The 26,063-nt window shown below is 37.9% G+C and overlaps 1 protein-coding gene across 1 annotated transcript in view; it reads right to left on the bottom strand.

Annotated features, from left to right (window-relative positions):
- The window catches only part of SEMA6D (semaphorin 6D), a 130,104-nt gene extending 120,991 nt beyond the window's left edge, over positions 1-9,113 (bottom strand). The window contains exon 1 of the mRNA XM_038147365.1: positions 9,033-9,113. The gene's annotated coding sequence lies outside the window, so the exon portion shown is untranslated. The remainder of the gene's footprint in view (positions 1-9,032) is intronic.
- Positions 9,114-26,063: the final 16,950 nt, after the last annotated feature.

Genomic DNA, 26,063 nt, shown 5'->3' with positions numbered 1-26,063 from the left:
CTGCAGAAATGGGGAATTCCCTCACTCAGAGGGAGCTTTTGTTCTCTGTTATAAGAGGCAGATGTCCAGTTAGAAATGCACCTGATAAACTGGAAACAGCAAAATGATCTCAGCAAAACCCCCCATTTTCACTCATTTTTAAATTCTCAAAACCTGCAGCTTTTGTGCTGGGTTGTGACATGATTCAGCAGGTATTTCTAAAGTTTGAAGGAAAATCCCTCTGGAATATTTTTATGTTGTGAAAATGGCTGAGCCTCTCATTTGCCTGGTTACTTACCCCATGCCAAAACTGCAAGACTGTTGAGCCTGAGCCCTCCTGCAGCGAGGGCAGAGTCCCGAAGCGCTGTGATCACGCACCGGGACTGACTGACCAGCTGAACAGTCCCCACTCAAAAAAGGGACATAAAATTGAATCAGAGGTAATAGAAACATTTAGAACTCCATAGATCCTACAGAGAGTTTTGCACAAAGTCAAACACCTGTCTTTTTGGAGTTAATTTTTAAAAGTCCATTTTTTTAGCTGAGCTAACACCACAGAGGTAATGAATTTCGCCAGTAAACACATCCATGCTACCAGAGCACCAAAAGCATTGCACATCTCCCCTGAAATGTTCCCTTGTCAATGAGCTGGAACCACATTTGTTCACTGCTCCCCTCCTTTCACACTCATTTCAGTCCTGTGCTCCTGTCACTTCACTGACTACAGGCAAAAATATCAGGTAATTCCTAACCAATTTCCTTTGTGCACACACGAGCCCATCATCTGTTCCAGCCACAGGGTATCATGTACATATTGCCTCTTTTGTTCATTCCACCACGATTCACACAATTCTCTAGTTTAAAATTACTCCTAATTAGTACACACTTATATGAAAATAAAAAAAAAATAAAATTGTGAGCATGCAATCAAACTTAGAAAACAGGCCAGAGGGTAAAAGCTTAATCCTTTATAGACACAGTGGTGTAAACATGAAGTTGACTTCTGGCATGGGTGGAATACCTCCAAATTTATACTGGCAGAAAGAAGGTAATCTAGCCAGCAGTTCCTAAAATAAATAATTGAGATAATAGCTCTTGAAAAATATATTTGTAACATAGATAAAAATATTAACATGTTGCAAGATCTCCAGACAAACCAGGCAGGATTATACTGCAGTCAGAAGTGATATTGTAATGAAAATATAGACATGAGTTTAGTTTAAGTGAGAAATAATATCAAATATCAAACATTCTTTTCTCTGCATGAAATACCTCTGTGTTTTCAGTACTTGGACTGGTCTATGCAGTGTGATATCTATTTTTTGTACAGATGTGAAAAACTGGGATGATACAATTGGTTCTGAAATTGTTTCCTACCAGAGGTATCCTATTCCACTAAAAAGGATTATGTTTCTACCTAAATTCTGTTTTAGGCTAATTCTCGTTTAATTTTATTGTTTATGTTAAGTTGCAGACTTGCCCTAATATGAGCTGTTATTTTCACAAGAGCTGTAACAATCTGACCTCTAGTTATCATAAAATCCTGCATTCTGCACATGTCCTCAGTTAATGTGAATTATTTGTTAGCTGTTAGGTGGATTTATGCTTTTCATCTTAGCCTGAACTTCCCTCACAAGCAGTCAGATAAATTATTTTGAAGGCATTCAGGAGCTAAGCATCCAATTGTATTATGTTAATATTTCACTCTATCTCTATACATGCATCAAAGGACTGTGCCATCGTTTACTCAATATTTTGCTTTGTTATATAAATATGAGTCTTAATGTCAATGCATAGGTTCCTTTTTCTCCACAGTGTTTAAGATTTTTCTCAAGTCCCGTTGATGCCATAATTGAGGTTGAGCATGTGCCTAAGTGCTGCCTGAGATGGGGCCCTATTCCCCAACGTGCTGTTTGTCTCTGCTAGCTGATGGAAGATTGCCTTACTCTTTGCTCATTAATATAAATAGATCTCATCCTCTCTTTGCATGAGCTGTGTGCCACAAAATCAGGTTTATGGTTCTGTTATGTACAATCACACATATTTTAGGAATATTCCACACACCTATTTGTGGAATTACACCTAAAATCTAGTAATTCACATTTCAAATACCTGGGGGGAAATAGAGACTTCTAACTTAAAAGTGCGTATCAGTGCACACAATAGGGGTAAATTAGGCACTGAACTTCAACTCTGTGTTTCCTGTCTTTGAGCTTCGTTGTGCCACCTTAATATTGGGTTAACACAGTACGTACATAGAGTATTTGTTACAAGATTTGTGAATAAGTGATTCTCATCTCCTCTGTAAGGAAAATTGACTCCATTACAGGAAAGGAGAGACATCAAGCTAACATTACATGAAGTCATAATCCTCTATTGAGACACTGCACAATGACATTGTTAACATTAGTATGCAATATTTATTATAAATAAAAGAGGCTATTGAGGCTTTCAACCCATAATCAGCTCTGTGTGGATGACTTCACTGTAGGAACACAGTGGAGTTATAATGAGGATAAAAGATTTATTTATACCTAAACATGTTCTCATTAGTAATTCTGCACTAGCATGTAACAGATACAATTGAAGGACCAGAAGGGTTTTTGTGGGGGCTTTTTTTTCTGCTTGTTTCTTTGGGGTTTTTTGTTTGTTTGTTTTAAATTACTACTTATTGTTTGCACTTTGACTATGAACATTTTGTAAGAAAGAAAATAAAGAAACTTATTAATGATTTCATGGTACTGTGTACTATTAATTCTCATGAATGAAGAATGATCCCTTTTTTACGGAATACAGTGTCATCCCATCACTCCATAACATGGAAATCCAATAAGCCATTAACTCAGACCTTGGTAAAAAGGGGGAATTGTTTCTGAAGTGATCCTACCTGCACATGTAACATATAGTCACAATGCACCAGTGTCATGTAAGATTCTTAGTGACCTCCCTTTATATTGTGCTCTTTCCCAAACACCCTATTTCATATTTCTTTTAACAGGAAAGGACTAACCCTCACTTCATGGAAGGCATCCCAACAGTTGCCTACAGACCCTTCCAAGATCTCTCGCAGAGTTTGGGCTGTCATCTCACAGTCTATTTGGAGGAAATGGAACTCAGCTTAATGCCAAATCCTCTGCACTACCTCGCTTTGTCTTACTACCATAAATCTCTCCCTCCCCCCGGGGCCTGGGTTTACTTTCAGACTAGAGTTTCACATTTACCTTTGCCAGGTGAAACCTAGGAAAAATAAGGCAATGGTTCAAAAATATGTGCATATTTTACATTCCAAAACCATTGGTTTTGTTCAAAACCAAATCTTCTTTTCTGGCTGGTCTAATTTGTTGCCTTTAATTATATTTTGATGTTCTCAAACAGTTCTGTTGATAAAATCTCTTTTGGAAAAAAATCTTTAAGATATTTGGGGATATTTCAGTACTAATGGACTTACAAGAATGTCAGTATTTTATATATAATTTGGTGAACATGTAACAAGAACTTACACCATAACCACTACTTAACAGAATCACCAGGAATAAATGTTAAAGTCAAGCATTATTTTTTATCTTGGAAGAATGAAGTTCATCAGGTATTCATTCCTCATCTTGGGAAGTACACTGACATGGTTCATCTCATTCTAAAACTGTGTTTAAGAATGATTATATGTAAGCTAACTGATAAGAAAATCTTATTCATATTGAAAAACAAATAATGTAATTTAGAACCACTCAGCTCAGAAGGGAAAGCTCTTAACAACAATTATTGAGAGATCTGAAGAATTCTACTCCACCTTCAAATGTAGATAAAAAACCATTTACTTTTTCTGTTAATTTCAGCTGTTCATTTTCAGCAATAAAATATTAAACCTCTTTCTCTCGAAAAAGATCATCTCCATGAGAAATACCCTTTCCATAGCATTCTGCGGTCTTAGCCGTTCCCTTTTAGTCAGTCTTTTTTTGCATAAAATTTTATTTATTCTACTGAAAGTGGGATTTAAAAAATAAAAAAATGCTTGAATTTTGAAAACCAAGACATTATTCCTAGCCAGACCTGCTTAAAGAAAGTGGCTGCAAAAACTTAACACAGCTGACATAAGTTTCCTTCATTTCATATGCTCTTTCTGTCACCATACTTATAAACCCACAGGCTCCATTTAAACAGATAAAATGCTGAGAGCAATTAAGTTCCTGTTACAATATAATGGAACAAAAAATACAGAGATTGTATGAGTTTCATATAGTAAATACAATGTCCTGTTTAGATCTTACTACCCTAGGGTTTTTTGCTTCAATTGTGACAAAGTGCCTGAAGTGAACAGAAAGATGAGTTTCAAAATTCAGATGAAATTCTTCCCACTAAAAAATTAAATATTTGCATATATGTAATGTTATACAAGTGCACAGGGTAGATTTTCAGACTATCCATTTGGGATACAGATTATGAGCTTCAGCACATTAAGTGAAATTTTTTAGAAGTATTTTTAAATTTATAATTTCAATTATTTTGTGCTAATGATGCACAATACAACCAGGCTTGGAAGGTCTCTACTACCTCTGCTATCAATCCAGCTCTTAATTCCTTAATCTCCAAGGGCCCAGGCCAGGTCCTACTAAATGCAGTGGAAATATTCTCCCTGACTTCACCAGAAACCAGATCCACAAATACCTTAAATTCAACTATTGAACTAATATTATTTTCTTCTGATTCATGCATTTTTCAGGCATAAAAATAACCCAGTTTTGTTTCTTTAATGGGTTTTTCACAGTAATCTGGGTGGCTGATGCATCTGCAATCTGACAGAACAGATATCTCTTTTTGCAGAGTGCATATAAGTTCCCCCATCTAGCGCAGAAAAAGTCTTACAAAGCTATTCAGAACTCAGTACACGTTCTTTCCTCTTCACAACTCATTTTCCTTTTTTTTTTTTTTGTGACAACCTAGGCAATAATTCACAGCTCACTGGGTCTCCTAAATAACCCCCTTTATATTTACATGGTAGGCATTCCCCCCATTACCCTGCGGGATTCAGCCGTATTGGCAGGCAGTCATTAGGAATTCTTAAGACCATGGAGGTTTAACATCCCCTTCTGTAGAGTCTTTGCAAACACCCTGTATGGATACAATCTCAGCAAATCTACAGAAAATCTTGACAATTTAACAATAACATAAAATGTGTCATTTTGTAATTTCTAAGTGGTTCCTTCTTTGGGTCCCATCCAGACTCACACATGAGGCCTTTCAAGCTCAGAAGCATTTCACCCAATGGAGGATTGTTATGTTTCTTTCTTTTGCTAGAAAAACGAGCAAATCACACCTGCTATTGATGAATGGAGAAAAGTCCTTTAGGAAACACAGATGAATTAATGTAAAGGTAGTAAAATGCATTATGAGAAAGATGCTGAAATCTAACACTCACAGAAGTGAGATTTTCACTAGAAGGTCATTTTTTTTCACCAGAAAGACAGAGTCTGAGTACAAAAGAAGAGCCAAATTTCCAGGGTTTATTGTCTTGCTCTGACTGAGAAGCTCCCTGCAACTGACTTCCCCCACTCCTATGGAAAATCATTAGAGACACAGCTCTACAGACCTGCCACTGACATCTCCCAGCTGGTCACTCACCCCTTCCCTTCCCTAACACACTGACTACAGCAATAACAACACCTCCTCAAATCCTGTAGTCAGTGCCAAGTACTATAATGGAGGCTTGGAGGAATATGAAAGGAGAAACTAGAGAAGTTGATTCATATTAGCATTGCTGCTGCTTGGTTCTGGGAACTCCACTTGTTCTGAAGAAGTCTCCAAACAAACCTGGAGCAGCACATTGCCAATCACACCCCCAGAAGTTTACCTGCCATGAGCCTTGAATTGACACAAATGCTCAGAACTGGATTTATTGACCGCATGGATAAATATTTCAAATTAATATACCAAGAAGCTTACACCAGAAAAAATCTCACGGAAAACGATTTCATTTTGAAGGAAAAAAAAAGAATACAACCACCCTTTTGTTTACAATTGGACTATTCTCTTTTTAGTATTATCTGAAAGTTTAATTGGGGTATTTGTTTCTTTGATGAGAAGCAGAGCCTTCATGATACAATGCCTTGTATGTGTCACATAGAAAGTTAATAGATATGTCCAGATTTAAGGAGCAGATTCTGGGTAATTCTTAAAATTAGAGCCATTCACACTGATCCAGAAGCCATGACAGAATATGAAAAGTATGCAGTGACAGTTAAATCTGCAATGCCTTTGCTCTTGTTAGTGAAATGAGTAAATCTTAAAAAATTAGAAAATCTTAAATATTTAAGACCAATAGGCACTTCAGTATATGCTTCCCATGCTTACAAAGTCCAAATAACATGTTCCAAACAATTTACCACTACAGTTGTAATGAGAGAAAAGGGTCCAAACCCACCCTCTCAGATTGTTTGGAATTTCCTTTAATCAAAGTGAGTCATTCTTACATTTTTTCTCATGGAATTCTATAGCTTCTGAAGACTACTCTTTCACTTTTGAAATATTTGTAGAATTCAATATCCCTTTATCATTTAAAATGCATTGGTAATGCTTTTTAAAAAGCTGATTATTTGTTTAAAATTCAAGTAATAAAAGTAACATGCTATTGAAAGAAGGCTGAGGTGCAGAGTGGTATTTTTGGATGCTAATTGGTCATGTGTACCCACCAATCATGAAACACATGCTAAAAACACTCAAAAGTGTTCAGAAATGCCTCTCTAAGTCATAAATCTTTTACAGGTGAAATTATGTGAGAGAAGGAATAGAAAAATCACATTCAACATCTGGAGTCAGATGAGTTTACTGAAGTAAAATTGCAAAATTAAATTTAGATGAACTTAATTAAAAAAGGGATCCAATTTAATATGGACATTCATCAACTTCTGATTGAAAATCTTTCTTGCCTCAAGAAAATATAATAAACTATGAACACAAAACCCATAAAAAGGCTGAAATGAAGTGTGAAGGGATGGTCAAATAAAGAAAGGCAGAAGAAGGAACACTCTATTTTTTCTCATTTAACATACATCCATATACACACTTTCCTTTAATTGCACAGAATATTGAACTATTTTTAAACTCCATAAGAGTTCAACAAGCGAGCTGGTCATCTGTATGCCCTGAAGGCCATTCCTCCTTCTGAGGCATATGCTATGTATTTACTGATAACATGAATATGCAAGTTCCTCTTTCTCTCTCCCTCTATGTCTTTCTAGTCTGCCAAATTTTTCTCCTAGATCCCAAAGGACTTTATCTAACCCAGTTTTAGTCCTTAAATGCCCATTACCCGAGTGGCTCTTGCTGAAGTGAATGGGAGTTTTGTCAGGGCTGGGATTCAGATGACTTATAATGGATTTTCATTTGCCTCAGCTAAGAGACAACAAATGCAGCTCTCTTATTTTCCTTTGCTAGGTCATTACTGTCTTGCTTTTTTTTCCAGGGGAAAAAGATCTAGTAGTTTAGTCCAGTCACTTCTGGCTTTCATGAATTCTGTCTGTCAGAACAGCATTGACTTTCAACTCTCTAAGTCACAGCGCTTATAGATTTTAGTAATGGCAAATAACAATTTGAAAAGTTAAGAATAGTGTTGCTAGGGTCATATTGTTTCCTTAGAAAACTGCCTTGATAATTTGTTGTTCTGCACACTGGTTATGTGATCAAGAAACATGATATGAATGCTGTATTCTTTTATTTCTAATAAAGAACATTGCTAGAACAGTATGCACTGAGGGAGATACTGTCCTTTATTAGAATCACATTCCCACATTATAAAAGTCACCCAGCAATAATGAAATGTAATCTGTCTCAAGGATTCATGATAACACAGCATTATGCTCATTTTTTATATGAATAGAGCATGACTGAATAGGAATACTATTGTTGTTGAATTCATCTTTAAACTGAAGCAGTGATTTTACTCAAGTATTTGGTTAATGATAATGCTAGAGGAATGTTTCCATGTCAGAAAAGTTCCTGCTTTTGCAGTATAATCTAATTCAAAAAAATATATACTTCAATAGCCTGTAACTGTAAGTACTTGGGAGTGCTGGTACTTGACATCTGTATTACAGTGACCTAAAAGCAGCGTGAGCACAACTGGCCAAGGTGAGTCCAAGGGCTGGCCAGGCCCTGCCTCCAGCAGTGGCCCTGAGTGGCTGCCGTGTGCAGGAGTGTCACATGGAGTGGGGTGACTTCCCACACCTCCTACCTCACCAGGGCACAAAACACTCCGTGAGGTATATCGCATAACAGGGAGAATAATTTTGACCAACAATACAATCACAAATTATAAAATCTAAAATTAGGCATTTCTTCCTGAAAAAGCTGAGCACTTAGGCACCAACAGGAGTTCCAGTTAAAGAGTTATTTCACTCTACCCAGCTACTGTAGAAGGTCTCTTCTAAATGACACAAAAGTTCAGCAGGATGCAGCTACCCTCTCTTCCCTTTCCTTTACAAAACCTGGGAAACCATCTCTGCAGCAGGATTTCTGTGCTTCAAGATGCAGATAGATTATGTCTCCCTACAAATTTCTTCACAGCAGTATTTGAAAATCTGACTCAAGGTCTGATGAATCAGACTAATTACAACAGAGAGTGCATTAGAAGAGAATAAATAATTTGTAATTTTACAACTTATTGCTTTGTTTTCAGCAAGAAGAAGCTACTGGATTTCCTTTTTGTGCATTTTACTTTCTCTTTGGAGTCTGCCCAATGGTTCATTCTCTAAAACACAATGTCAAACCTTCTAAGAGCAGTTACATTAGTAGAGAGGACAATAAAAAAGCCCTTTTGATTTTAGTCTGAGGAAAATTGCTCAGAACTTGTGTTCTGAGCTCCTGAGCTCAATCTCTCACAGATCAATATATGTTCTTATTATCTCTCTATTGTTGTATTGGTCAAGGGGAAGTGCTTCATTTTTCACACAAATTCAATTGTAATATAACCTAACAGACACCAGTAATATGCTAACATGGACTAGAATATTCCATAGGAATAAAATTCTAGCATGGAATTCTATAGCATCTTTAGAACTTACCACTGAGACCGAATGTGAAGATCCTTAAATTGCTGGCATCAGTGTTCCTGTAAACGCTGGCACAACTTCAGATGGGTTATCCTGCCAAAAGTCAGAGGAAAACATTCATCAGACAGATGATTATTTTTAATCACACTTAGCCAGTACCCATGAAAGCCTTATTTTATAAATGCCTACTGCAGGTTTAATGATAAGACCACTACAATAGCTCTGAATGCAACACACCTGCACATTGGCTTTTCAAGTGCCTGTGAACCCGAATACTGATTCTCAGAGAGTACTTTCTGTAGAAAAACTGTCCTTTCATGAAAGCAATCCAACATATTTTACCAGAAAAAAATAACATTGTATTGCAGTATTAGTTTTAATAAACTTCAATAGAAGGACGCCTCCCGGAAAAAAACAAACAAGCAAAAATGCACAAAATTGGCCAACCCTAAATGGACGAAGCGTACAACTCATATGCAGTTCATTTTCCTTTCAGATCAAAGGGGTTTTGAAGTTCAAATAAATTTGCCTCCTAATAGTTTTAGTACAGGACTATCTCTCTTAACATCTGAAAAATAACATTCAGAGTTGGCATTTAACAGCTTATTTGTATTGCAGCACTTCAGGAACAAGAAAACTTGTAATTTCTACCATATGTGGAAGGTTTCTTTAATTAAAGTATTTCTGTTTCTTGACAAAAAAATAGACGGAGAAAAACTCCAGCAAAAGGATTATTTAAAAAATACATGTGTAACATAATTATTTTTGCATAAATTTGCATATGTTACTGTAAATACAGATATGTACATGTATACATTTGTTTCATTAATGTTTGTATGGTTATGTTATACATGGTTTAAATTACTTCTGTTTAGGGGAACATGAAAACTATCTTGAAGTGAGAGCAAAGAAGAAATGGGATTGATAACAAGAAATAGGCAGGTGGTGCAATGTTCTTGGGTCAGACCAGTTTTATGATCTTGTAACACTCAAATCCAAGTTGTCTCTACAATGACAGAGCAAATTCAAAACAAGAAAAAAACTGTAAGGAGCCATCATCAAGCCCTAGGTGAATACAGAGGATCTCCACATCTCTCCTTTCCCCTTTGACTCAAGCTCCCAATGAAAATATTGCCCTTTTCCCTATGTAACAACAAATTCCTTAGAGTGAGATTTTCAAAGACATGTAGGGAACTGGGTGTCTAATGTCCCCTGGCAGTTTTGAAAAATGTATAAATATATATACTATATAGCTCCTTATACATCAAACAATATCCTAGTGCACTTCACATTAATCTTTAATCTAGACACTTTAATCTTCAAATCTTCATACAATCATCTTCAATGAAAGATTCTTTCAGGGAGTTTACAGTATATTTAACACAATTTAAAAGCTAAAAGTGCATTGCCCTAGCTTTTAATATCCAGAAAATATTTTATAAATTAGATTGACCACAACCTGGCCAAGGTTTCTGTTTTTTTAATATCTTTGGAGGGAGATTACAACAAAAGGGTGCTGGAGGGAATGACTTAGCTGGTTAAGCACCCCAGAACCATAGCTGCTGATCCCAGAGTTTATTCAGCATTTCACTCTTTTCAAAGTAAGGACTTGCAACTCTTCATACATATGAAAACAGCATACATTACATGCATATTACTCTGTTTTGGCAGCTTTCTGTATGCACATCTGGACATGGACATAGTTTCCATATCTGTATTTTTGCCAAAAATATTAACTGTTAGAATAGTGTGCCAGGCCCATTCTGCAGGGATATAGCCATGACTTCAACTGCTCCTGGCCTTTACTGATCCCTCCGCTGCTCTTTACCACAGCACCTCTGAGTTCTACCCATGGAGCAGGACTCCACAGCATCAGCCCTCGCTAAATGTACAGTGGAAATACTCCTCAGAATTTGTACAGTGGATTGAGGACAAAAGCCAATAGGTCAGTATGAAGTAAGAGGGGGAAAAAAGAAGATAATAGCCATTATGACAGGAAGGACTTTCTTCAGGGAACCTGGTAAAGGCACATTTGAGGAGAAATTTGAAGAACCAGCTTTGCAGAAGCATCTGAAGTGTTCCAGAGAAAGCACAAAGGTGCTGCCTTGAAAACAAGAGTTGAGGAGGAAATCGACACTGAGTGGAGAAAGGACAAATGAGCTCCTGAAAAAAAGAGAGAGTCACCTGAGAATAATTTTCAGTAAACAATACGGCCAAAAAAGAGAAGAAGCTAAGAAAATTACTTTTCTAACATCATTATTTGAGTTGTGTAAGGCAATCTTTGGCTTCTCTGTAACCTCCACAACTGGAGATGTGAGAAAGCAAATTCACCGAGGAGCACATGGAGGAGAGAGGAGCGCTGTGGAAGCCAAAAGAGGAGAGCGTTGCAGTAGGATTATTGAAGTTAAAACAGCTGATTGATTCACAGGGTCAGAGGTGGAGTACCCACTCTGATTAGACTGGAGAAAGTTACTACAGACTGGTTTGAGCAGCTCCCACTGACTACGAAGAGTGGGAATTAGATGGGAATGACTGTAGCATGGTCCATGCATTCAGGGATGAGAGCCTCTCAGAACAGGTTGGGTAAACACTGGGATATTTTGAATGAGGAAAAGGCTACGGCAGGCTTGCAAATTTGTAACAAAAAGGAAAGAAGAGAGACAGATTGAAGGATAAAAGGGATCAGACAGGGAAAAGCATAAAGAGGGTGAGCAGAGGACAGCAGTTAGAAAACTTTATTACTTGTGACAGGTCGGAGGACTGTTTCAGAAACAGAGCAGCCAGTGAAGGGAGCAGTTATGAAGATCATTTGTTTATCAGTTCTCACAGGGAAAAAGTTGACAAGATCCGTCACAGAAAGAGAAATTGTGGTGGAAGAAGAGGCTCTGAAGAATGAGTCCAAGGTGCTGAAGAGGAGATTAGGGCTGTGGTGATTTCAATTACAGTAAGTAGGCAACTGATGAAACTGAGAAAAAAGATGTTTCTGCCATGGAGGGAGTCACTGTGGTCACAAAGGTTCTCTGCTGGAAATATCTATGGGAAATATCTATAGGAACAGTGGTCTGGGTGGCTTTGAGAGATTCAGAGAGAAGGCAGAAGTTGAACTCAATCAGTTCAAGAACATCACTTGCTTTTGGGCAAGGAGGCTAAGAGAAGAGAGACAGTAAGTTGCTGGTAATGTTTTACCCTTGCTAGACCAAGTAGTAAGTGGGTCTTAATTTAAAACTCTCATGTGTCTGGCACAGGTGAATAGAACTTGATAAGAACTTGAGAAGTGGATGAATTTAATATACCATGAAGATCCAGCACTTCAAAAATGACTTCAAAAAGGTCTCAGAATACTGGGTTTATATTCAGACATGACACCTGAACTGGCTGAAAGATACAGGCATATTTGTTCCACTATGCTTTTTATCTCAAAAAATACCATGATTTGTACTTTGAAGAAAAACATATGAAATATTTAATATTCAGGGGATATATTTGTGTCCCTGAGGACATGAAGAGTTGGTGATCTGGGTTCAAATTTCCATTCTTTTCATGGTCAAGCCCATTCTAAGCCAGAAAGATGCATATCACATTTCTGGCAACGCAGGTTTTCAGCACAGTTTTGAGCAGAGGCAGAAGTGAGCCCCTCAATATTGTCAAACAAATGACTGGTACAATGTCTGAGAAAGCTAATGCTATGATTTCTATGAGGCAAATTTATACTCCTGGGAAGCAAAGAGAACTTGGTGATAATAGTGGTACTAATGGTCCAGAAAGTAAACTACTCTAAGAATAGATTTTTTTTTTTAATGAAGATATTTTCATATTAAGGATACATGAAAATTTACACTGTTTTGGCAAAGTCAGGAGTTGAGACTAAAGAAGTGACAATGAGAAAAATGGTCAAAAATTTAAGTGAAAAAGCTTTAAGAAAAACATCCTCAAGTGACATCCAAATGCATGTTTAGAGGGAAACAATCAGCTGAGAGGACATAATTGATGATTCCCTAAAAATGAAATTTATATTGCAAATCAGAAGGGTCTGTGATTGTAGTCATGACTTCAGCTTGCTGAGCAGTGTGTCACAGATAGTATCCAATACTACAAAGAGAAAGACCTTAGCAAGAGGAACATTATTCTCAAGCAAACATTGACACTTTCAAAACTTTAAAGACAAGAAAGAGAAACTAACGCTTGAACTGGTAATGCCCTAAAAATTCTGCAGGAACCCAATGCTTAATTTTACACTTCAACTTGACTGAATAGATTATCATAAAATACTCATTAATTTACACATCATTAGTCTGTGCAAACTATTTTCACGACACAAAAGAAGAAATCCAGTAGCACCAAATATAACAATTTAGAATGAGATTTTTCACCATTTTTCCTCTCTTTGGTAAATCTACTCTTTATCTATTTCCATGTAAACACATTGAATTTTACAGAATTTTCCAAAATAGTAATAATATTTTTTTTAATTCTTTAGAGGTATATGCATATATCAAAAAGCTGCATCTATCCACCTTGAAATAATGTTCATGCTTCACTAAGAAGAAATGCAGCTCAGTGTAGCAACATCTGCTAGTGCATCCAGAGTGAAACACTGGAAAACCACTACTGGTGTTATTTCCTCAAAATAATATCAATCCAATATCAAATTGGTTACGTAACTCAGCTGTCACAAGGTTTCAGACAGTATAGAAAAGCTGCATTTTAATGTTTTATGAGGGAAGGAGAGGAGGTGTGAGGAGATGTGAGTTCTGTTTAACACCAAACTGCTTTTAATGCTGTGAAATATGTGGAAGCAAGGTTAATTGAAAACCTGAAGTAATATAAAAATAGGTTCAGACTTTAACAGAAGTACATATGGTATATAAAGCTCCATTGAGCCCAGGTGGATAAGTGAACATTTTTAATGCACATTAGCTGGAGAAACGAAGAAGTAGAAGCAGATAATAAGTATATAATAAACTAATATTCTGCGGGTCTGGTAAGAGAGATAGAAAACCACTACCATGGAAACATTTTATAGATTAGTTTTCCCTCCCACCCAAAGAGTACTGAGTGCCTCATTTCCCTGTAGTTGCTGGCTGTGGTTATCATTGCCCCAGGGAAAAGGGAGTGGCTTTCAGAAGCAGACTTTAGGCAAGAATATCTGGACTCCCCCATAAAGACAGAACATGGGTGAGGGGTACTTGCTCCAAGAAGGACATGCCCACACCTCCATGAATCTTCCAGAGCAGTGCTCAGTCCCACAGCCTCAGCATAGCAGTTCTTTGCTATAGATCTAATTTTTTCTACAAATCTATCTTTCCAAACCTAGCTCTAGACATAAAGACACATTGGTGTAAGTATTTAACACATCACTTTCATTCTTAATAAAATTAAAACTGTACAGCTTGATACAGTGTGTCAGCAAACATTTATTTTTCATCTTACATCTGCATATATAGTTACTTCAAAGGCATATTTAGGTACTTTGTCCATTTCAGCAGATTCCCTTTGAAAATGCATTTGAATGAACATTACCCTTTCCTACATAGATTTGGCTAAACATTTTTGTTACAGCAATTTTGTTTAGCATGGTAATGCAATCAGTATCCCAGGAGGCTCATCCTTCAGAAGATGCCTGCCTGCAGCTCTACCTGCAAAGTTATATTATGGCAGTCTTCACAGATAACAAAGTACAGAAACTGTAATGCATACAGCAGCACAATTGTCTGTCAGAGAAAAACCCAAGCAAAAGTCCCCCCTCCCAACATTCAACAGAAATATTCATGCTATGACAGTGCTTCATTTCAGGAACCAGTGGGCATAATCTGTATTGCTCATTCACTTAAAACAAATAGTGAGGAGACTCCATGAACAATTTCTATTTCGTGGACAAAGCAGAGAGCATTACTGCTTTTCAGAGGAAAGGTGAAACAGTGGTGATCAAGCTGTGAACTGAATAAATATAAAGACTATGAAGTGATTTACTATTCTTACTGCAGCCAGCTAGCAACAAAGTCAATCTCTTTTGCTGAGGCAGTGATTAGTGAGTGCAGTTGACCTGTGATATCCAATGCTTTTAATCCAATGGTTCGCACATTATGCTAAAGGCTGAACTCACAGAACAATATTTATTCCTTTTGAAACCATTCCATTTTTTTCAAAGATCTTATTTTTACAAAGTGCTTAAGTAAAGGATTATGTAGAATTAAATAATAACTGAAAAAAATACCAGCAAAATCATAATATGGGTCATATTTGTATGTTTTACATACATATGCCACTGATAAAGAACCATGAGTCTAAATTAGAGTCTAGCTAAAGTAGACTTGTAAACAGGTTTTATTCTTTTTTATTCATATCCTTGAAATAATTTGGAAAATAGGCACCGATTCTTTTAAATAGCCAGGCATTTATTTCCATTTTGCAGCTATCACATGAAGCTCTTTTTATGTTCTTTTTACATTCCAGCTCTTCTATTTAAAGATAACTGACAGGTTTCAGAGGAAGTGGGAAGCTAGAGGCTTCACGTTTACTATCACATCAGTTCAGTTCTGGGACTGATTATCATCATTATGCTACACCTTGTAGTGCCCCCTATGTGACAGGTGCCTTCTGAGCACCATTAAAGGTATCATCTCTTAAATTAACTGTGTCAGATAAAAATAACAGCAGATAGATACTGGAAAGGTAGGAAGAAAATGGACATGAGCCATCATCAGATTAGCAGTGGGTATTTCCCCCAGTAAAACAACTTTAATGGTAGTGATATTGTATTTTTACATGTATCGTTTCTAGAATATTTTTCCCCATGTACGAGTATGAAGATGTATTTGCACTGCCAAATAAAACCACAACATGTTTTGAATAAGAATCAGGCGTCTTTAATAATCCCTTTATGAAAATAAACTATTGGAGGAGTCTGGGATATCTCACAATTTCCTGCTCACGGGACACCTTGGCTCTCCACCATTTTTGCACATGAATGAAGGCACTGCATTGTGGTTCAAACTCTTTCAGGAGAAGCTCATACTAAAAACAAGGGCCCAAAACTTCAATATACATGGGTAACCTGTCAGCCTAATCATCTCAGTATGAAGATGTTACACTGAAATCATTAATGAAATTTTCAGTCTCTTAAATCTTTATTCACAGCAGGCAGTCAAATATAATTTTTAGTTCAACAATTTCAAACATGTTTGTACATTGTTGTGGCTTCAAGAGTGCTGAAAGCTATTTACTTATGTAAATCTTGAGATTTGCTACACAAAGAAACAGATGCATATGACATTTGCAAGGCAGTGAAAATGAAGTGTCACATGTTGGACTAGGAAACAAAGCTAAGGGGGAAAAAAAGGTGTGCCCTATTTCACCCAGCCCTCATCCCTGAAAGGCTGAAGGATGAACTGAAAAGGAAATCTTGGCAGCCACTGCAAATCATAAAGTGAGAGCAGGACTATGGTTTTGGACAAACCTCACAACTATATTTGTCATCAGAGTACTTTCTGCACAGGGGCACTCTCACATATATTAAAAAATTAGATTTTTTCCCCTTTAAGATGAGAAATCAATAAATTGTTAAGAAACCCTAACTTACCAAGAATCACAAAAGAATACAAGAGAAATGGTTTGAAGACTAGAGAGGTTTTTAGGCCTCCACTATTCCAAGAGCTTTATCTGTTAACTGTATGCAAAAGAAGATTGCTGACCATAACTGAGAAAATACTTGTTACAAAGAGGTGCTTTAATACCAAGAAGAAAAGGATAATAAGATCTAGTTGCTAGAAGCTGAAACAAAGCAAATTAGAGTTACAAATACAACTCCCTTTTTCTTAAATTAACCATTAGAAACTCTAAGGAGGAGCAGTGCATTCAGTAGTAAATTGGATTGGGTATGGCTTAGCAACTTGTTTTAGTTAGAGAAACCTATTACAACTCATGTTGCTGTAACCAAGTGGAAGGCTATGATTTATGAGATACAAGGAGATCTGATCTAGCTTTTAATGAAACTGGTACAAGCTGTAGGCTATGGATGCCACGGGTCTGAGGATTTTGCCTTTACTACATGACAAGTGCACAAGAACCTGTTAATGCTGGAAGTGGTACTGCCTGGTACATTTTCCACATACATTTAATAAAAACATCTGTGCAGGAAATGCTTCCCAAAGGACACACTCAGAACTTGTTTCAGGGGGCATCAGCTCTTACTCAGGCTTTGACCATTAATATATATGATTCCATTATCCTTTCTCATTAAGTAGTACTAGAAGCTCTCTTTGCTAATGCAAATAATACATGGCAGACGGGACAACCCTATCAGGTCCTTTTGGGAGGAGTGAAGCTCTTTCCTGATTAGATTAAATATCCTTTGAGAGACATTAGTAATCTAATTCAACCATTTTAAATGGAGGAACAGGAAAAGGCTTGCATTACCAAAATAAAGGGTACTTCTAGCATCTACTAACTTCTAACACCATGTATCTTACTACTCCACTTCTTTTTTGAAAATTAACATTATTTTAAAAGAGTAACATATTCATATGTAGGTGATAATATTTTCTGCCCATTAATTTCACTAAAATATGTAAAGACATACTTAATAAATCAACTTTTTCTATATGACTCAAAGTTCTATACTGAAAATTTTAATCAAGTTTCGCTACCAAGAAAACAAATTAAGACATTTGAGATGCTTGTCTGAATGGCACACGTAAGTATTTCTGCAAGATTTCTCTCTAACCCTTACAATTTTTCCATGCAAATCAACAGGAAGCACAGGCAGACTAGGTATTTACCCCTTACATGGATCAAAATTAATATTTAATATCTACAATACAGAAGCTTTAATACTGATGTGAAATTGGGGCCTAATTGAGGAAGATCTGCTGATCTAACTAGTTGTCCTATCCCTAGGGAGCTGTTAGAAGCCTATAAGTGACAACATCGTAATAATCTTCAAAATATTTATTAATTAGCTATGGGGATACATTATTGAGTCATCAGGAAGTTGTATTTCATGTAAATAGCAACACTATTAACTATTTTCTTATACAGTAGCCATGCCCCTAGGTTGCTGCTTTCATTCCTCCATCTCTAACCATGTCGCTTCCCTAGAAAAACTGTGTGGCCTGAAAAAAATCAAAGAAGTTTGGCATCATCTGTGAAATTGTTATTCCTCCAGGGATGATTTCACCTCTGTGAAGAAAGATCTCAAATTCCACTTGGTGTTGCACAAGGGCGAATTTCATCCTTGTGATTAAAGTCACCTCTGAGTCTCCTCAACGAGATATTGACTGGAGGGTGACCAATGCACTCAGTCGGACCAAGAAGGGAAAAGGGTTGGAGGAAACCATTATCATATCTCACAAGCCTCCCTCAGCACCAATTCACAAAGATATGTTGTTAGTGCACCTAAGTGTGGCTTGTCAGATGCAAAAGCTTTTGCTTTTATTTCTGGGAGTCCCTGACTCCATTTCAAACCACCAGACAAAGGTGGTTTAACGCTTGTCTGATGGTTCTGCTCCCACACACTCCGTGCTTCGAGCCGTCAGAGCAGCCCCAGACCCAAACACAGCAATTCCCCCATGCCTGTGACAGATGCCTGCTCCATGCTCACTGCTCCAGCCTGGCGACATCCCCTGTGTGCCCCCTCAGCCCCTCTGTAGCACAAGGGCTTCTCAGCTACACTTGTTTTCCACTTGTGCTACTTTGAATGAAGTCATAAACCCCAAACACTCTCTGTGCTGCGAGCAGAAACCATGGATGTATTTTGATGCAACATCAAAATGTTTTAGAGCCCTGTGTCAAGGTGGCTGTGGTGAGTGACCCAGCTGGCCACCAGTCACCCAATGCCACCCCCTCACTGCCCCCTCAACAGGGCAGGGGGAAATGAGACTGAAAAGCTCATGGTATGAGGTAAAGCCGCGGAGATCACTCACCAATTGCCATCAAAGGCACAGCACACTTGACGCGGGGAAAATTACTTTATTGCTAATTAGAAGGGTTTGATGCTGAAAAGCAAAGACTAAAATACCTTTCTCAGAGCTGTTTTTTCTCCGTTGGGTGCTGCCAGGGCTGTTCCTCACACTTTTCCCCTCACACCCACTGCCTGTGGGGCTCTGTTTCCTCTTCCGCACGTTCCTCGGAGGCTGCAGCAGCTTCTCTGAGGGGCTGGGCCGCGCCCCACGGCAGGAACGGGCTGGGGCAGCCCCACTCTGCCCTCAGCCCCTGCACGGGCAAAATTACAATTCCTGCAGTGACCCAAACCACGGCAGACTGTGCCTCAGCTAACACAGATGCTGCTGCACAAGAGCCATCACCTCAGAGCACTGTGCTCTTTTCCCTGCTCAAAGAAAGGCTTTGCCATGACAAGCCCTCAAGCTACATCCATGCGGTCAATACCTCCTGCAGCAATTACAAGTTATTATAACATAAACTGGGCCCTAATTCTGAAGTATTCACACACGTATTCTAGTGTTGTTATTTTGAAATGTATAAAGGTAAAAAGGTTAATTTGAAAGGAGCAAGGAGCACCTCTCCACCAAACCTAACAACAGCTTTAGAGGCTTCACCATCTCTTAAGCCCTTGCAGGTGAGACAGCCTTGCCATGCTGGAGGCTGAGGTGAACAACCTCGTGGTGAGTGATGCTGCTGCCTCTTGCTCTGCACACTGTGGTTCTGTCAGCAAACACAGAAGCTGCACCCATTTAAAGAAGAAAAAATTGTAGAGTTACATTATAGCACTCTCCATCTTTTTTTTTTTTTTTTTGGTCAGTGATAGCTGTCAAAAACAGTTCACTTGTAAGTACAACAGGAAGCTTGCTACTCTTGGTGCACTGGATGTCTCCAAAACAGCTGTGACAGTCATGAGGGAGGTGCACGATTCTGTGGAAGCATCACCAGTTCCTGGGTCACTATATGAACTTGTTGGCAAGGGACTTGTACCCCTGGCATCACAGGCGCAACAAAGCCAGAAGAGCAGCCTGATATGGGGTTTTTGAGGAGGAAATAGATTTATCAACATCTGATTTCTGCAGGATAACATGAGGAATATGACTATGGTGATAAATTAACTTTGTAAGAGTCTATGCTGTCTCTAGAATTTGTGCCAGCACTGGTTAGTGCTGACACAGAGAGCAGGAGCTACAGCAACAGTTCCTAGCACTGCAGCACACATTCCCAGGAATTATTTGGGATGGAGACATGGGAGTACAATCAGAGGGTGAGGAAAGGAATCATGCCTTGGAAGATGAACAGAAGGGTCTGACTCTGAGAATCATCTGTTCTCCCCTCCTCTAATGGAGATTTCTGAGCAGTACTGATGCACACTATGTGAGACCAGATGCAGGTTTTTCATAATAAGCCTGTGCTTGTACCTTTGACTCATGAGAAACCAGTGGTGGAGTTGTATTTAGTTTGTCTGATGCCTCCTAGGTAGCAGATAGATGTGCTTGTCAGGGATACATGAGGGTTTCTCCCAAGAACCAGAGATACATACAGCATCTGCTTTGAATCTGTACAGATGTTTTGAAAGGACAAGGCCCATGGCCTTGATAATATTTTCACAGATCTAATGAGATTTACAAAGGGAAAAATGATGCTTTATATTAAATATATGAAATTAATGGTGATTAAGAGAGAGAAGTTCCATGGCAGAGCAGTGAACCTTTTGGAGTCCTGACACAGGCAGTAAGAAACCTGGACAAGGAGAGCGATGAGAGCTGCCAACACACAGGAGGCATCCTTGGTTTTCCACATTTCCTGAATTATTCCCCTCAGACATATTGCTGGCAACTACACAAGAGGAAAAAACCATCTGAAATATGCCCTACTAGAGGTACAGGAATATAAGAACTGCTTGGAGCAGCAACATGGTGCTAAACTGATGTCTCATAAGTCTTTATTTCTATGTTTGCTAATACATTAGCTTCATAATAAATATCCAAATCCTATGCAGTCTTTGGCAATGAAAGCATTGACCTTTTTTGATAATTTTGTGTTGTTTCTAACAATATTTACTAGCTAATTTGAAAATCTTTCAGTCATCAGTACAAATTAACAAAACTCTTCTGTGGGCATTAGGGTTTAAAATTTGTAATTAGCTCTTACCTACCTTCAGCTTGAAATAAATCCTCACATTAAGGTAAATAAAACTCAAAAAAAACCATCATCTCCTCTGTATTAGCAGAAAAATCAGTTTTCTAGAAATAAATGTTGACTACAAAAGGTTTTGAGTATTTCCTCTTCCTACAAACTTCAAAACCAATCTTTTATCACAAATTCTAAGTATAATCAGAAAATAATTATATTCTAGCTGAGTTGTAAATTAAATCAGAATTGCTAAACACAAGTTCTTATCTCAGACTGGATCATTACTGTACTAAAGAAAATAAGGATCCACAGGCCCCCTCCAGAGCTGAGTATTGTCAGGACCCTATGTGTTCTGCCAGTTACAAAAGGAAATATGGACATTTTTGTTGGATGCAAGAACTTGGTAACCTTCTCAATAAAAGCCTCCACATGCAACAGCTTTTTCAAGTCATCAGTAAAAGCCCATCAATGGGCTCACATTAACCTGTGAATGATTCACAAATGCCTTGTATTTTCTGTACCACAACTCCATCTCCTCCTCTCCTCACCCCACAAAACCCAAACCAGCCACAAAGTACCACCTCTTTCTGGAGTCAGTATTCCATTATTTTTTGAGGTGTCAAAATTAAAATTTGCTTTCCCATCTCCCAGGGACAGCACTGTTATTGTTTTGGTATACCTGCTGCTCAGTTGTTTATTTCTTAAGGTGTTTCCCAAATTCTTGTGTTTACTGAGCAGCATTTACACTCCCTCATGCTATGAGTACAATACTTCAGAGAGCTATGCGTTCCTCACATCATTCTCTCCATCCATCTTTCCTTCCAAAATACAAGCTCCCAAGGAGAAGTAAAAAAAACAAACTAAACCAAACCCTCCTGCCCTACCCATCCCAGATTTTTTCCCAGAGTCTCTGTAAATACAATTTCCCAGACTCTTAGCCTATATTTTTGTTCTATTTTGTGGGTTAAGCATGAAATCATTGAGCTCAATGGAATGGAGAGTATCTTCTCTGCCACTTTGCCAGATGAACTAGAATCCAGTCAGAGATTCCTTTTTGTTTCCAAATCTTTTAGTGCAAATGCCTCGAAAAATTTATTTTGGAGTTTTAAAAAACCAACCACACAACCAAACAAAAAAAAACCTGCAAAAAGTTATTTGTATATATTGATTTGTAAGAAATAATAATCACTTTGGATCGTTTCATGTGTTTGAACAAAAAAAAATTAGTTTAAATTGCACAATATAAAGTCCTTTCCTGTGATCTGCTGTAGAAACCAGCAGAATACTGGAGAGATAGAGAGAGACACAGCATATCTCAATAGAAAAGATCTAAATAGAAAAGCCATGCATGTTTATACACAGCGGTAAACAAGAGTTACTTGGAACACAGCTGTATTTCTGTGGTTTCCCCCTTTTCTCATTACTGGGTGCACAGCACAGGAGTGTTGGATGATCCGAGCTGCTGACAGCAGTAAAAAGCCCGATCAGTACTGCTCTAGATATGTCAATACTTACCCTGTGGAAGATGGGCAGATCTGCTTGTCTGAATGAAACAAGGCAGAAGAAAAGGAGACTATTGCAAATCTGGCCCTGCAGAGTCTAAGGAATGAAGTAGAACGTGGCATAATCAGAACAACTGTAGAGGAATGTCACATACTGAGCACAACTAGTCAGCACAAGAGGAGCAACTTGACCTAATCTTTCCATACAGTTTAGGGGAAAAAAAAAACAAACATCAGTGATCAGCAGTGCAAGCTGGTCTCTACATTAAAGCTAACCTGGACTAGTGAATAAGAGGGGAGGGAAGCAGCATGATCAGAGCGTAGCAATGTGCATGAGGGAAGGCAGAGCGATGCAAAAAAGTTAATGGCTGGGACAACCACAGGAAATGATGTGTTGCTGGCAGATGTTTGTTTTAAAGTTTTCCACAACTCTGACTATGCACAAGAGCAGCAGTGCTCTCAGTATGCTCGGAGCCGCAGCCAGAGGAGAGCAGGACAGCCCTGAGGAACAGCCACTAAGAGAAAAGCTTCTGAAGAGCACCCCTCGAAATACCAGCTGCTTACTGTCCTTGCAGTGCCAGCTGGGCATGGCCCCTTGGCTGCCATACCCAGGCCCCTGTGCCAGCCTCACCTGCTGCCTCCCTTCAGCAGAGAAACATTTTGGCTTTTGCCTATTGTCTTTCAGGGACCAAAACAGATTTTCAACTTCCTTTCCCCATCTCCAAGATTAATAAATCGCAATGTTTTAAGTCAGAGGCATTTATAAGGCCTTGTATATCACAGGTCATGAGTTGCTCCAGTATTGAGCTTAAAATCTTGTGTGTGACTTTCCAAAAAGGCACCTAGTCCTGACCACAGCTGCCAAGAACTGGAAAACCTCTGCACTCCCTTAGGTTTGTTCAAGGTTAATCAGCATCACTGTTAACCTTCCATGTGATTTCTCATTTTAATTTTCTTGTTTCAGTTTCCAACTGATGATTCTTGCTATGATTTTACTTCCTGAATGAGATAACTACATGGAATAAAGAGTCTTTCTTGTGGAGAGGAAACACTACAGCCATCTTATCTCTCTTTTCAGCACCTTTCTTGATTTGTCACAGCTCATAAATTTGAGTGTCTGAACCAGACAGAGCATTCAAATAGCAGAACCATGGATGTTATATAAATTATTTAGACCTAAATGATGGTTATTATTTTCACTGGTTACTAAGAGACTTCAGGCTATTTGCTTTCTTAATGTAATGAGCACATTGTCCTGCATCCTTCCAAAGACAGAAAATAAATAGCAAAAGTACACTGCATTCTTAATGCTTTAATGGTGATCTTGCAACTCCTGTTGACTAACAGGCAAAACTACAGACATAACAGGATGTAACCTGTTCCTAATTGAGCCATTTTTGTAGCCATATCAACTAAATCTTTTCTCCTGATAACTCTACCTTTCCATTTCAATCTTCTCTTTCATGAATTCTGTATATGGATTGCTATAATTTTTTCCATTATTACAAGGTTTGCTATTAATTTCTTATCAGTTCCAGCTGTCAGTTCAGACCTGAGTTAGAGCTGCCTTTAAGCCAAATCTTTGCTCATTCTTGAAAGAACACTTGGAACTTTTTGGACACTAAATGCATTCTTCCTGAGCAAATCCAGATTTAAACTTCTGTTTTTGTCCTGTGTCATCCCACCACCCCCACACCCTCTAAAATTTCACATTGACAAATTCTTAGCAAAACAGACTTTTGGAAAGACATTTTCCTATGACCAAGGCTGCCTCCTTTAGTGATGTGATATCACAAACTGCCAAGATTTGCGATTAATATTTCTAATATAAAATAGCAGTTTGACATTTTGGATACACAGCAATATGTCTCAATTAAAGGATCATAAATATAGAGGGAATCGCATTACACGAATGAGTACATTAGCTTCTGGAATTCTCCTGCCATTTTTTGCTGAATAGCACATACAAAGGGTAAAGTTAAAAAAATACCTTCCTGTGTAGAAGCAGTACAAAAATGCGTATCTGACACTTGCATATAAAGTACTTTGTCCATGGAGCTTTTGAAAACTCTGTATTTCCATGCACAAGCACACACATTATTGCACACATGCTCCTATACAAATGGGCTTAAAGGCTGAAAGGCTTTCAGACACGGGATATAAATATAATAAAGTATAATCATTAATTCTTTGCACACATTATAGCAATATGTTCTATTACTTCATGCCTAAATTGTAGAGCCATTGCATTTGTTCAAACTTTAAGTGACAGTGGCCAATACTATATTGAATTCAGCTTTTGTGTTTCTCATTGAACACATGCTATGTTCTAATTCAGTGTTTTGAAATAAATCTTTTACTTTCTAACTTTTCTTCCTTCTATCATCAGAGTAATTTAACACATGTCGTTTCCTGCAATGCTATCCAATTCACACATCAGCAGGTGGTATACAATTTTTCCTTATTTTCCCTCTTTTTTGTTACTGTATAGCTTTTTGTGTGTTTAGATAGGACCCATCTTATTTAAAAAGCAGAGCAGCACTGTAGAACAATGACAGTTTCTGCAACATGTATCTCAGAGTTTTTAATTACTCCTGTCACTTCACCATTTAGTAACTGCTTTACTTAGAGATTATGACTTTCAGCTAGTGGTAGATTTAGCATATGGCCCATATTAATACATTCAAAGAGCAATTACCAATATCAATCAAGCTAATGCTATATGGACTAATTCATGTGAATTTGCTTAATGCAAATAACAACAAAAAAACCCCATAATTCATCACTTGCATGATCCCATATGCCAGACACAAGTATGTACTTCTGCACATTCTTCCACTGCCCTTTAGAGAGACCTTTTATGGCTGTTCCTGGCTACTTTGCCTGCTGCAAATCATTGCTTTTGTCAATATAGTGAAGATTTTTCTCAGATTATTTTTTTCCATTTCTTCTGAACTAATCTTGTCTACATTTTTAAACAACAGGAAATACAATGGAAAAAAAAAGCATGTAGACACAATGATAGAAGGTTTTGGAGTAGAACCAACAATTAAGAGAAGACACAAAATACCAAGATCAGTACATGGACTACTTCTTTCAACCCCCATTAAAATACTAAAAACCAGAAAGGCCCTAAAAGAAATCAAATAAACCAGAGCCATATTGTCAACCATCACTGAAGTTCAAAAAAAAAAAAATCTGTGATGAGTCAATCTTGTATTTCTGTATTCTTTAAACACATAAATTTATCGTCCTTTAGAAAACTACACATAAAGCAGAATAATAGTTCTGCACAGCTTAAATGAAGAGTTTGGTTTTTCAGACGAACATTTTTGTTTCCTACAGTAGCAATTATAGGAGACACTAGGAGTTGGCTAGGAAGCTCAGTACAATCTATAAACACTTATTCATAGAACCACTGGGTGGACACTGTATTGGAGCCAAGTCTTACATTCAACATTCCCGTTGT

The sequence above is a fragment of the Motacilla alba genome, chromosome 10 (genome assembly GCF_015832195.1).
Source record: "Motacilla alba alba isolate MOTALB_02 chromosome 10, Motacilla_alba_V1.0_pri, whole genome shotgun sequence".
In the NCBI taxonomy this organism is placed as follows: Eukaryota; Metazoa; Chordata; class Aves; order Passeriformes; family Motacillidae; genus Motacilla; species Motacilla alba.
This window is presented reverse-complemented; position numbering and strand designations above follow the sequence as displayed.